Raw genomic sequence first — 14433 nt, 5'->3', positions numbered from 1 at the left:
GTTCTGGTTTCTTCAATTTAGCCTACGAACAGTAGTTAATCCTATACTTTTAAAGAAATAAGAAACAAAAAAAGCCTTCTTTTAACCCTATCTCCTCCTCAAGCTAACCAGTAGTCCCTCCTTCCTATAACTACCGATTTTTAAATTGAGTTTCCACTGACTGGTTCAATTTACTACTTACTCTACCATATTCTAGCTCCCAGGTACTACTACTTTCTGGGTCTTCCATTTCTCAATGACCCCCAATTGCCAAATTCAATGAATGGCTTATTTCAGGTCTTCTTCATACCTTTCCTCTCTGCAGTATTTGATATTTCAACTACTGCCCTTCCTTCAGAAAACTCTTCCACCAAAATTCTCATATACCACTTTGCTCTAAGCTTCCTAAAGGCTCATTCTTCAGTGGAATTTCCACTAGTCCCCCAAAATGATGTGAGAGGCAACCCCTAGACCTCTTTTCTTATTCCTATAGAGCTCTCATTTATATTAGCATCCTAATTGTTCTCATCATTGCTTGAACTATTTTCCAAATCTTCACTAATCTATACATCATCCTAAAACAGCGGTAAGCAAACTATGGACTGAGCCAAATCCAGCATGCAAGCCAAACCTAGCTAACCTTCCACTTGATTTTGTAAATAAAGCTTACTGAAACAGTGGCACCCATTTGTGTATTGTCTATGACTGCTTTCATGCTCACAGCAGAGTTGAGTTGTTGTGACATAAGCAGTATAGCTCTCAAAGCCTAAAATATTTAGTCTTTTAAAAATATTATAGCCCCTTACAGAAAAAGTTTGCTAATTTCTGTTCTATAAAGTACAATTAGGAAAAGTCCTAATAACTTTTCCTGGCTTTGGACCCCAATGCCAGTACTGTTAGTCAGACCATCAGCTGTGCGACCCCGGAGCTTTCCAAGCTCTCTTTTCACTCTCACCTATCCAATTTTTTTTTAGTGTAACCAAAGCAATAGTCCTAAATGCACAAAACCCACTTCCCTATTTAAACTTTTACCCACAGAAGAGATTTTTCACAATCTAGCCCCTGCCTATTCTATCCAACTTTCTGAATTATTTTTACTGAAATACTTTAGTTTCCCAGAACATACCATGTTGCCTCTTACTTACAGGACCACCCAAGACTTACTAGACATTTTTCTAGTTTTTCCTAGTTTTGACTTAAGCACGGTCATCTCCACAAAGCCTTCCCTGACTCCCCCACATTGAATCTTTCCCTATGTGCCCACTCTACTCTCTACATTTGCTTTCACATCATTTTTTTTTTTTACTAGTCTAGCCAATCCTTGAGCAGGGACCCTGAGGCAGAGTTAGTATAATGATTATTAAGAGCACAGGGTTTAATAGTATAATGGTTAGTATAATGGTTATTAAGAGCACACATGACTGGTATGGCTCAGCAGGTTGGACATTGTCCCACAAACCAAGAGGTCATTGCTTTTATTCGGTTTGATTCCCAGTCAGAGCACATGCCTAAGTTACAGGCCAAGTCCCTGGTTGGCAGCATGTGAGAGGCAACTGATAGATGTTTCTTTCCCTCTCTGTCTCTCCCTTTCCCTCTCTTGAAAAATAAATTTTAAAAATCTTTATAAAAAAGAAGCACAGGACTTAAAGGTAGGAAATCTAACATGAAATGACAGTTCTGCCTCTTCCTAGCTGTATGTTTTTAATAAGCAAATTACTTAACTCATTTTCTTCTTCTGTATAATGGCAGTTTTGTGAGAATTATTTAACATTCTTATCAGCAGAGTGCCTTGTATATAGTAAGTGCTCAACAATTATTGGTTGTTATTTTCATTGTTTTACACCTCACACTTGACTCAGGATTCAAATAACTGCTGAGTAAAATAACTAAAACAAACTAGTTCTACACATATTATTCTCAGCTGTATACCAAATACTTCCTTGTGAATATTTGATTCCCCAAACTCATTATCTTTACTCCCAAACTGCTTCTTTTTAAAAAATGCTTGTTTATTTATTTATTTTTAGAGAGAGAGGAAGGAAGAGAAAGAGAAAAACATCAGTATGTGGTTGCCTCTCACTCACTCCCTACTGGAGACCTGGCCTGCAACCCAGGCACATGCTCTGACTGGGAATCAAACTGGTGACCCTTTGGTTTGCAGGTGTGTACTCAATCTATTGACCCACACCAGCCAGGGCCCAAACTGTTTCAATGAGAGTATAGTGACCAACTTATTAAGGTTTGCCCAGGACTTCCTGATTTGGACACTGAAAGTCCTGTGTCCTGAGAACTCCCTCACTCCTGGGCAAAAGAGGATAATTAATCATCTCTGAGTTCTGTTGCAAGAAATAAAACATAGTTCAATTAATTTAAGAAACAATAGGAGGGGCAGGAAGATCTATTGGAAGAATACAGAGCAATTCAAAGAACCAAAGGAAAAGCTGAAGAATCAGATCTATGAAAAAATCAGGATGAAAGCAACTCCACAGATCTAGGTGTTAGCATTTAATGGAAGATTTCTTCACAGTACCACCTTTGGAACACTAAGATTAAAAACCCCACTAAGAGATATGCAATGGCAGAAAAGCACCTTCCAAAGACCAAATCAGAATGCTATTTCCATAAGGGAGAGTGGATTTAATGTCACCATACTAACTGTTGCTTGAACACACCATGAAAGTACCATATCATTCATATGTGGAATCTAATGTACAAAATGAAGTAACAAGCAAAATTGTGACGGATTTATAGACAGACAGCAGGCTGACAACTAGGGGTGATGTGGCTAGGGTTGTGGAGGTACTGAGCAAAAAAGACAAAAAGAAAAAGGAAAAACTCATGGACACTGACAACAGTGTGGTGACTGCCAGGGGCCAGGGGTGCAAGGTGTGGTGGTGGGAGGCAGAGGAAAGTATAGGGGGATAAATAGTGATGGACAGAGACTTGACTTGGGGTGGTGAAAATACCCTACAATGTACAGATGATGTGCTATAGAAGTGTGCACCTGAAACTGTATAATTTTGTTAACCAGTGTCACCCCAATAAACTCAATAAAAAGCAAGAAAAAAAAAAGACTCTATGACATATACACGATTATTCATGTTATTTTTCCTTCTGTCTTGGCAAACTCCTATACATCCTTCAAGACCTACCTCAAATATGATCTGTGAAACCAACTTCCCCAGGTATATTTAGTCACTCCCTTTCTCCAAGCTCTCACAGTACTGTGCAAATCATGTACCTATATCATAGAACTTATGCTGTACACAAAGTAGTACATGCTTATGTATCAGTCTCTCTCACTAAAATGGACTTCCCTAGAGGAAGGACAATATTATTCATATTTATAATCTTTGGCCATAAACAATGCCTTCCTGGCACACAGCAAATGCTAAATAAGTATTTAGTAAATCTGTTATCAAAGATACCAGGATATATAAAGCATCAAATTAAAAGGAAAGAGGAGCTATAAGTAAACATAAGGACAGTAACAAGAGAAAGCTGACAGACTAAGAGCAAGGGAGGGACAGGCCAAAAAATTATGAAGAGCAAAAACTCCACAAGCATAGAAATTAAGAACAAAATTCTGACAAATCTAAGATCCTGAAGGCATCACTTAAGTAAAAGCAAAAGCCAATATCCATATGCATAACGATGTTTCTTTTCTTAAATAGAATATAATTCCATTATTTGCTAAATTATATACTATTTAAGAAGGCAGAGAAATGTAAAGGGCATTTTCAGAAATACTGGCATTTCAAAATAAAATTTGTTATATAAACAAACTTATAACTCTGAAAACTCAACCACTTAAAATGACTACTTTCAAGTAAACATAGTCATGATTTATTTTGACCATATTTTAGTTGTTACTGTTGGTATCCTAGGCTCTAACAGCCTAGGATAACCTTTTCTTTATTAAGAAAATTATTCTTAATAAAACACTTCCACAAAGTATAGCTACATCCTCTTTATATTCTTAATGTTGCTTTATCTGCAAAGTAAAGGAATAGAGACTTAGAAATGAGAATATTAGCCAAATCTTATGTTAAGAAAACAAAAAGTCAATTTAGGAATGGTGTCAGTCATGGAAAGAGAATGCCATTGCCTTTGAAGTTACATTTCCTAGATACATTTCTGAAACCTTTACTGGAACCAAGAAGTCAGATTACTTTTCTGACTTCAAATGTTATCCATTCTCTATCACATCCCATCCAAATAACTAAAATTCACTTCACCAAATTTAGTAACTTTGACATCATGACATTAAACTATTTTTTATCATCTGAACTCTCTGACCAATCTTAGCGGCACTACTGGTGAATATTCTGAAGTACACAGCATCACCAATTGAAGTATTTTTTTAAATCAAAAATGCTTAAACTGAAGATAATCCAGTCTTTAAAATAACCTCCAGTTTACAGAAAATGCAGATGGTAATATAAAATAGGATAAACAAGTTAAGATACACCACAAAGAAACAGACAAATCCAGTAATGAGTACTTTCTATTTGGGCAAACTATTTCAGATTGCCAGTACTTGGCTGTTTTGAACTTCAAAAAATGGCAATTTTGTGTGGTTCAACTTAATTTAAGAAAACTGACGTCATTTTTTCACAAATTGATGGCATCTAAAAAAATGGTAGGAGACAATAGCCAAAAGGTGCAAGTAACCCAAGTATACATCAAAGAATGAATAGATAAACAAAATGTGGTGTATACACACCATAGAATATTGTTCAGCCATAAAAAGGATATGTTGACCCATGCTACAACATGGATGAAACTTGAAGACATTATGGTAAGTGAAATAAGCCAATTACAAAAAGGCAAATATTATATGAGGTTCCTAGAGTAGTTAAATTCATAAAGACAAAAAGTATAAGGGAAGTTGCTAGAGGTTGGAGGGATTGGGGAGGAAGAGAATGCAGTTACTGTTTAACAGAGATGGAGTTTCAGTTGGAGAAGATGAAATAGTTCTGTAAATAGATAGTGATGATGGTTACTCAACAATGAAAATGTACTTAGTGCCACAGAACTGTACACTTAAAATGTCTAAAATGGTAACTCTTATGTTATATATTTTAGCATAATAAAAAAAATGGAGGGAAAAGCCTGTTCTAGATTAGAGGAGTCAAATGTGATATGATCTTATTTAGACCAAATGTAAAAACAAACAAACAAACAAACAAACCAAAAAACAAAACCTGGGGAAATTGAAATATGGACTGGATCAGATGTTATTAGGAAATTGTTAATTGGGTCAGGGTGATGTAGTATTTATGCAAGAATATATTCTTATTTTTTTACAGAAGCAGCCTTAAGTCTTACTGTAAATGCCACATGTGCTATGTACAGACAAACAAATGATGAAGCCCATACAGCAAATTGTTACTTACTAAACCTCAGTGGTATGCATATGGAACTAATATATGATTCTCTCTACTTCTTCTATATATTAGAACATTTTTATGATTAAAAATAAGAAAACTTAGAAATTAATTTCCTATGCATGTGTCTTTATCTCCTAATAACTTACCTATCATAATAGAAAGTTTGGACTCGACATGGGAAGCAGTAGGAAAAGGTACTAAAAGATTAAAAGTGTCAGTTCAAAAATATATTTTAGAAAAATACTATGCTGGTGCTACCTATAATGGATATATTTATTCAAGAAATATTTTAGTGCTTACTTTGTTCCAGCCACTATACCAGGGAGTAAACAATGGAGATATATAGGTTTTTGTCCTCAAAAAGCTCATAATGTAGTAGAAGAAACAGGTAAAACATACTAAAAATATATTATCACAACTACAATGAGAAAGATATATATACTCAGAGGTCTTCCGGGAATGAAGAAGTATACCTAAATTCAACCTGGGAGTATGAAAGGGATTCAGAAAAATTTCTCAGAAGAGTTAAACCCAAAGTTGAGTATTAAGAGGGGTAGGAAATTAGCCAGGCAACAAGAGGCAAAAAGGATATTCCAGTCAGCAAAATAGCCCATGAGTACAGAAATAGCACTGGCAAACAGGGAAGGGCAGGATTCTAGATTACATATAAGCATCTAAGTAGTTCAGTGTTGCCAGAGCTTAAAGAGCTGTGGAGGCTAGGGGAAGGAAGCTGACCCTGGAGAGATAACCAGGTAATTAGGGTCACTGAAAAATCTTATAAATTGGAGGAAGAATACCACTTTGGAGGCAACTTTTAAACTGCCTGGTAACAAAAGCTGTAAGTAAGCTGAACACAGATTCAAGCTACATGACTAACATCTGACTGAATGTGGAAGATGAGAAAGGAGTCCAAGAAACCTCTCAAGTTTCAAGTTCAGGTCACAGTGAAACTGATGATGCCATAAACAGAAAAAAGAAAAAAACGAAGGCAGAACATAACTTTAAACACTTTGAGCTTGACAAACTGAAGTGATGCTCATGTGATTAATTTTCAGCAGATTAAAACAGATTTAAATTCCCCCACTGCCTCCGAAATGATGGTTAAAACTAAAGAAGCTGCTGATATGAGCAAGAAAAATGGTGTATATAGGAAATTCATAGATAGAATCCCAAGATATGGCCATACTCAATGGATAGGAATAAGAGTTGGCAAAACCAACTTAAAAGCAGTAATTAATCAGGTAGAAGGACCAGGAAAGATTATATGCTGTTAATACATTTAAGAAAAGATAATTATAGTATATCTGCTATACAACATATAGATTCCTGAAAATTTCATGTTCTGCAAAATCAGGAAGAAAGAAGTTGAAGCAATAAGCACCTTTATACATAACATATAGTTAAATGAAGCCGAGAGGCAGAACATGGGTCAATGGACAATGTGCACACTCCTGGGCTTGCTGTGTTCAACTGTGTTTCTAACTTCAACTGTTTGTGTTCAATTGCTGTTACTTGGGAATGCTAAACAGTTAATGTGCTGGTAAGAATAAAATAAGAACCAACATGAATTCTGAACCAACATGATGTTAGCATTAAGTAACATCATTCCTCTTTACCATTCAAGCATGAGTTAGTTCATATTACAGAAATACATGACAGCAGAAAATATTGTCAAAGGAGGGCTAAGCAACAGTATCACTGCCATGGAGTCAACCCCAAAAGAAACTATTAATATCTTAGAAGAAGACTATGTTTTTCACTCCCAAACGTAGAGTGTTTTCAAGTATATTATCTAGTCTCCCTTCTCAAAGAGTACTTACTAAATTTTATATACTGGTCACAAAATTATCTGTCATATCACACAGCCCCAGGTCTCCACTCTCATGAGCTTCTTAACAGATCCAACATACTTTAACAGGTAGACACACATAGAATTTGTTGTACCTCACAGCAATTAATCCCAAAGGGGCAAACGAAAATTTATGGAGGAAAGCATTAGAGAGAAGGAAAAGAAAAGGAACTGATAGTGATAAGTATGTTATTGGCCAACCAGGAAAGGCTCTACAGAGAACTTCCAATGAGTTTTGAACTAGAATAGCATGATTTGGCAGAACTGTCCTCCTGGTGTTCCAAATATATGTGAAGGAGTCTGAATTGAGAAAGAGTTTGCCAGAGTGAACCTCACTTAACAGAGAGCAAAAGAAGGTATATAGGAAAATAGTATGTACAAAGGCCTGGAGAGGAAATTGTACTGGTTACTTCCAACTTCAAATACTTTATCCAGGCTGGAACAAAGAAGATATAAGGTAGATGAAGTAGAAAAGATAGGGTCTTTGATGGAATTATGGGTGGCATGCTAAGGAGTTTTAATTTATCTTGAAGGCAGTGGGAATGATCTTACCAGGAAAGTTAGATGAAAAGATTTCAGAAAAATCAATCCACAAGATACACTGGTGAAGGAAGATACCAGAAACAGGGAAAAACAGGTGCACTAACACACTTGTAAGAGTGAGAATAACAGGGGCCTAAATTAGGGCACTGGTGGAAAGGTTGGCAACAAAGGTAAAAATATAAGGGCTCATCAGATGACTAAAACAGAAAAATTAAGGAGGTGAAGAGTTTAGGTTTAAACTATTAGATAGTACCCTCTACAAACAGAGGTTACAGAGAGAGTACTAGTTGAATCTGCAAATGTGAAAATACTTATAAAAATACGTAATATTAGAAACTAAAGCATGAGGTTTGTGTTAAGCCCAAGAATATAGGTTACTATTTTTTCACTGAAACCAACTAACTAGAAAGTTTGCAAGAGTAAAAAGGAAAAAAAAAGGCAAATGAAACCAATGATGAATAGAATGTCAAAAACTTTTATTAGCAAAGTTTTGAAACAAAATAGGAATTTCTGTGATATATTTAAGATTTCTTAAACATTTTCCCCATTAATTAACTTCCAGATGTGCTTCACACAGGTTAAGTCTTAGGCTCCAATCAGTGGAGAAACAGTACAGAACAGTGAGCAAGAGCTCTGGCTTTTGCATCATGCTACTTCACTATAAGTCTAGGCTCTGCCCCTTATATCTTGTGATTTAGGGCTAGTTAAGAACTGCAGGCCTCAAGTTTCCTCCTCAGTAAATGTGGACAGTACAGTATTTACTTCACAGGATTGTTATAAGACTAAATAAATAACACATAAAGCACCTGGCACAGATACACTGTAGAGGCAGTAACTGTTAAGATCTTTAAAATAATTATTATTAGTTACTGTTACTGATGAAATGTTACATCCTTAGGTACCACAGGTACGAGGAAAAGTTGACCTGGATGGCATTTACCTGAATGTTTGAGTTCTAAGTGATACTTATAACTTAAACATTTGTTTGTATACTCCTATAACTATATTTTAAAAGTTTTAAATATTTTTTAAAAAAGAAAAGCCTAAGAACCAATGTCTTATGTGAAAATGTCTAGTATTAAAACACATTTCAGACCAAATAAAAGCAATTATTTTCACTATGCGTTTCCTAGTTTTAGCTCCAAAATCTATTCCCCCAACCCAAGTTCCAAACTGCTATCAGTGATAATTACTCCCTCCCTTACTTTCACCTGTAAATTTCAGGATAACCTTTATCCCCTTTGTCTTCCATGACCTTTACACAGTAGAGGAAGAGAAAGGGAAAAGAGGAGAAGATGCAAATCCTTATTCCATGATATGACCATGACCATTCCCAGTCTCAATTTTGGGGAAATTCATATAGAGGTATCTAACCTTTTGGCCTCTCTGGGCCACAGTGGAAGAAGAGTTTTCTTTGGCCACACATTAAATACACAAATAATAATGAAAACTGATGAGCAAAAAAAAAAAAAAAGATTTTAAATAAAGCTACGATTTTGTGTTGGGATGCATTCATAGCCATTGTGGGCAACGGGTCAGACACCCCAAGGATAAAAGCACTATGACTCTAGAATTAATTCTAGGCATTACTGCCAATCACCTTTTTCCATTATTCTTTTTTTAAAAATTTATTTATTTATTTATTTATTTATTTTTTAAAGAGGGAAGGGAGGGAGATAGAGAGAGAGAGAGAGAGAGAGAGAGAGAGAGAGAGAGAGAGAGAGAGGGAGAAACATCAATGTGCGGTTGCTGGGGGTTATGGCCTGCAACCCAGGAATGTACCCTGGCTGGGAATCGAACCTGGGACACTTTGGTTCCCAGCCCGTGCTCAATCCACTGAGCTATGCCAGCCAGGGCTATCCATTATTCTAATCATATTACACCTTTTAACTCTGCTCTGAAATAAATTCTTTCAGATCTCCCTATCAAGAAGTTTCCAAGCAACTGTTTGCCACAGACATATTCTCAGAACACCAGTCTCATCTCTTCCCTCTCTTCTTTTTCACTTGGATTTTCAACAACCTCTCTTCTATAAAGCCTGACTAAACGACTATGAAGTTACCTCTCCCCACTCACAATTACCTGGCATAATTTTATTTTCACTTTATTTCACTCTACACTTTTATTTTCTCTAGAAAATATTTATTTTATGCTTGTACCTGGCATCTAATTTATAGATCAGCTGAGTATTTTATCTTTAATTTATAATATTTTATGTTTCATCTATCCTATACTTGGAAAGGCAGGAATGGTGTCTCATTCAAAGTGCATCTCACTGTTTGAAAGCCTAATGATCACAACTACTTAGTCACACGTCTCCATTGTAGTATATAGTTTCTAATGGGTAAGACGAAATTAGATATAGTGGCTTGTCCTAAATCCACAACAAAGGCATTGATCAGATTAATCCAAGTTTACCCTTTAGTCAATCTCTTGCACTTCCGTCTCTCAACCCTACTACATTCTCCCAGGACACTTCAATTACTGCTCCTCAAGTCTGTAATCCTCTTTCCTTGCCCTCTCCCTTTTCCGGAACAACTTTCTTTAATCCTTCAGAGTCTAATCCCCATTTCATCCAACAGGAATCAACCAGAACATCTCCCTGGAATGCTGAGCTCCAATTTAGGATCTTATTTTATGCATTCTCAGAATACACATATTGATGTACTGCACTATAATTATCAGTTCACTTTCCTTTCACTCCAATTAAACTATAAACTTCTTGAAATACAGACTGCATTTACTTCCTTTTGTATCCCTAAGACCTGACATGTTAGATACCAATAATTAGATACTAATTATCAAATAGATAATTAGTGAATGAATGTCCATACCCACTTTGTGACTTAGTGCAGGCTAGGCACTTGAGTTTCCTTAAGCACACTTGAATTTCCTCATCTAAGTACTTTCTTCCTGGAAAGTGGGGATAATGCTCTACCTAGCTATAAAGTTGTTATAAGGATTAAATGAGGTATCATAAAGCCTCATTTGAGTAACTGTTATTTCATGCCTTAGGTACCCTAATGTATCCTGGGAAATGTAATGTTGGTGACCAATATTTTCAGGCTGAAATGCCTAGTAGCAGCCATGAATCTAGACGTCACTGGTTACATTCTGTGATTGGCAAATATTTATCATGTACCTATAGGGTTGGCCAAAAAGTTTGTTTGTTTTTTTCCATAAGGTGGCTCTAGTTGTGCTTAGTTGTCTTTGACTTCATTCAAAACAATTTTAGTTAGACGGTAGGGTGACAGCTGTCATATCAGTGTGCATTAAAAAAAATTGGTGAATTTTTGTGCAGCCATTTTAATACTGAAGATGGAAGAAAATACTAACATTTTCAGCATATAATGCTTTATCGTTTCAAGAAGGTAAAGTCGCAACTGAAATGCCAAAAAAAAAGGTTTGCAGTGTATGGAGAAGGTGCTGTGATTGATCGAATGTTCATGAAGTTTTGCACTGGAGATTTCTCACTGGAAAACACTGCTTCACAGTTAGGCAGATCACTTGAAGTTGATAGAGATCAATCAAGACATTAACTGAAGAACAATCAACATTATAAGGAGACAGTTAGACATAATCAAAATATCCAGATCAATAAAGTTATTGGTGAAATGAACAATGTGTCTTTATTTTATGGAAAAAAATTATAGACTTTTTGGTAACCCAAAAAATGTGCAGAGTCCTTACTAGGTATCATTGAGCTCCCAAAACAAAATAGAGGCAAAACAATATGACAAAAACCTGTCTCAATATCCAAGACAGGAAAGAATTTTGTACAAACAAATGGGTATTTTTTAAACTACTTCAGTTTTGCTCCATAATAGGGGTAAGCTTCAAGAACAATTAATGATAAAGTTCCAAATTAGCTCCTATCATAAAGTGGACCAATAACACGAGGGCAAGTTCCAAATTGCTGCTGCTATTCAGACTTTCACTTTTGTTAAAAGTATTTCTCACAAAAGAAACTTAACCATGAGCAGACGAGACAGATGACCTCCATTGTCTATTCAAATGGGATTTCCATAGCATTTCCTTGTGTTTTTTTCTAATTGGAATTTAATTTGGTCCCTTTGAAAAACGGTCTGGGTTTTGTCTCTTTTTCTACAGAACAGAACCTTGAACGGTATATTTTCCTCAACACCTTCTTTCTTTAAGAGAGGATAAAATGCATACTTTTTATTTACACTGACCCCTTAGCAAGAATTACAAAACTGCAAATCCTGTCACCTAGTATTAGAAAAGGAGGCTGTGGACTTCAAACTACTTTTCCCTTAACAAATCCAGAGGTCAGAGGCCCGGTGAAGTTTAAGCATTAAGCTACACTGCTTTTAGTAGCTGCAGAGACCTCTAGTGCTGCCTCAATAAGCCAAGTTTGCAAATAGTACCTGCTATTGTCACCTGAATGAGACAATGGCAATATGCTGTGTAGCAACAGAGTGACATTAATATTTACATTTTTGCAAACACGTGGAAGGAAACTCTAGCAGTTTGGACCAAGATGCGTAAAAAAGGCAGTATGAACCTATGTATCCAATTTATTTCAGTGAAACACGTAAAAAATTATCCTACACACCGCCACTACCGGCAAGAAATGCTTAGAAAATGTTCCTGTCAGCCGACGGTCGGAACCACCTCTCTTCGAAAGCCTCATCACGATAGATGGTAAACTATGTCCCTCTCTCAGTTGCTACAATCCCACATAACAGGAGTATGAACAGGAACAGCTCAGCAAGACTGCTCCAAAGGACAGCATTGGTATATAAGAATATGGTCCAGGAGCATCCTACCTTCCCCCATCCACTACCCTCAAATAAGTCAGTTACTCGGCTGGTTCCCACCCCCCTTTGCGGGCCACTACCCTCCTGGGCCCAGTCCTAGAAGGTAGGTGAGGGCACCGTCAGAGCCTAGGCTCCTGTGCGACAGTGCAGGAGGCACCGAGGAGCTGCGCCAGCTGATGACTGCACCAGCAACGCGCGACAGCCGCGACCGCCCCCTCGGCTGTGGGGGGTCAAAGGAGAGGGAGGCAGCATCCCCGACCCTCGAGGCCCGTGGACCCCGCCTCAGCTCCACATCCCCTCCTCGCAGACAGCAGGCCGCGCCCGCGTGACCGGGCCGAAAACCCCTGCATTTCCCGGTCCGCGCTCCCGCAGCTCCAGAGGGTGGCTGCAACCCGAGTCCAGTCGCCCCGCTCCGCCCAACCCTGGGCCGCGGTGACGGGAGGCGGGGCCAACTACGACTCGAATCAGGCGAGAGCCAGCCCTGCGCCGGCCACCCTCTCTCCCCGCCGCGGTGCCGGCGCGGCGAGCCGGGAGGGCCCAGACTCCTGAAGCACACTCACTTCCACATCACGGCCCTTGTTTTTAAAGCTCTTGATGCGGTGGTTCTCCAAGCCGGGATTCTCAGCCATGACTGCGCGCGGCTCTGGCGGCGACGACTGCTGCGGCTGCTGCGGCGGAGGCGGCGGCTGCTTCGAGTCTGAGTGCGGGAGGGGAATGTGGAGTGAGGGAGGGGAGAGAAGGGAGAGGGGCAAAGGAGAGCACGTTCTGTGACGCCTCCCAACGCGAGGTGGCAGAAGCGCCTGGGGAGGCTTTGGCCGACTAACGGGTGGGGCGGAGTGTGAAGGAAAAGGCGCCGAGAAACCGCGCGCGCCTGGAGAGGCTGGGGTCACGTGCCCACGCGGCTACAAGCCTGTATGCTGTTCTGGCTGGATGTATCCCGTGTTATTGGTGTGACCCCTACCACTCCCCATCAGAGTCTCCCCATAACCCCTGCGTGCTTCAAGTTCTGTCCCAGCAACAGTGCCAGACCTAGCGTCTTTAACTGCCCTCCGGCAACGCTGAGCTGCGGAGGAAAACTACACCTCCCAGCATGCCATGCTGAGGCCTGTGTGTAATTCTGGCCTTGATAAAACTAAGAGAAAGCCGGAAACCCTAGGCGCGGCTCAAAGTCCCACCCCACCAAGGCCGCCCTTGGGCGGGGACTGGGGTAGAGCTTACCAGGAGATGGGACCTTGTGCTCCGGGTCTCTGGAGTCTCCCGAAATAGGAGCGACCCTCAACGTCTGTTCCCTGGCTGTTTGGTTTTTTAAATAGCATTTATTCCACATGACATATACATGTATATGCATATAATATATGTGTTTATATGTGTTATCTGGCTTACCACACAGAAATTAAGCTCAGGGACATTGGCTGGTTTATTGTTGAATCCCTTACAAGAAAACGGTGCATGGGGCCCTAGCCGGGTAGCTCATTTGGTTAGAGCATCGTCCCATACACCAAAGTTGCAGGTTCGTTGCCAGTTAGGGCACAACCAGTGAATGCGAAGACGGATGGAACAAGTCAATGGCTCTATGTTTCTCTCCGTCTCTCTCCAATAGATAAAATAATTTAAAAATCAGTGCTTGGCAAGCCATACATATTCCATAAAAGTAGTGTTTTAGTCTCTCAGTTTCCATTCTTCCAAGCTCAGTTCTGCAACTTCACTCTGGCAGTTCCTGCATTTCTGATCCCAACACCTCTTGTTCCATGACCGCATTTAATCTTCTCAGCCTTCAAGAAGCAGTCAAGCCCTGGTCTCTCCAGTTTAGCATCTCCCCTTAGGGTCATTCTGAACAATAATTAGGAAAATTTGGATCCAAAACAATGATAGAGAGTTGCTTTCTGGA

General features: G+C 38.9%; 1 protein-coding gene across 1 annotated transcript in view; it reads right to left on the bottom strand.

Moving 5' to 3' along the window:
* Nucleotides 1–13568, bottom strand: part of KPNA3 (karyopherin subunit alpha 3) — a 107622-nt gene extending 94054 nt beyond the window's left edge. The window contains 1 exon segment of the mRNA XM_036011361.1: nucleotides 13106–13568. The gene's annotated coding sequence lies outside the window, so the exon portion shown is untranslated.
* Between the last annotated feature and the right edge of the window lie 865 nt (nucleotides 13569–14433).

Source organism: Phyllostomus discolor, chromosome 11, assembly GCF_004126475.2.
Source record: "Phyllostomus discolor isolate MPI-MPIP mPhyDis1 chromosome 11, mPhyDis1.pri.v3, whole genome shotgun sequence".
Taxonomy (NCBI): domain Eukaryota; kingdom Metazoa; phylum Chordata; class Mammalia; order Chiroptera; family Phyllostomidae; genus Phyllostomus; species Phyllostomus discolor.
The sequence above is the reverse complement of the archived record's forward strand: the minus strand, read 5'-3'. Positions and strand labels throughout refer to the sequence as shown.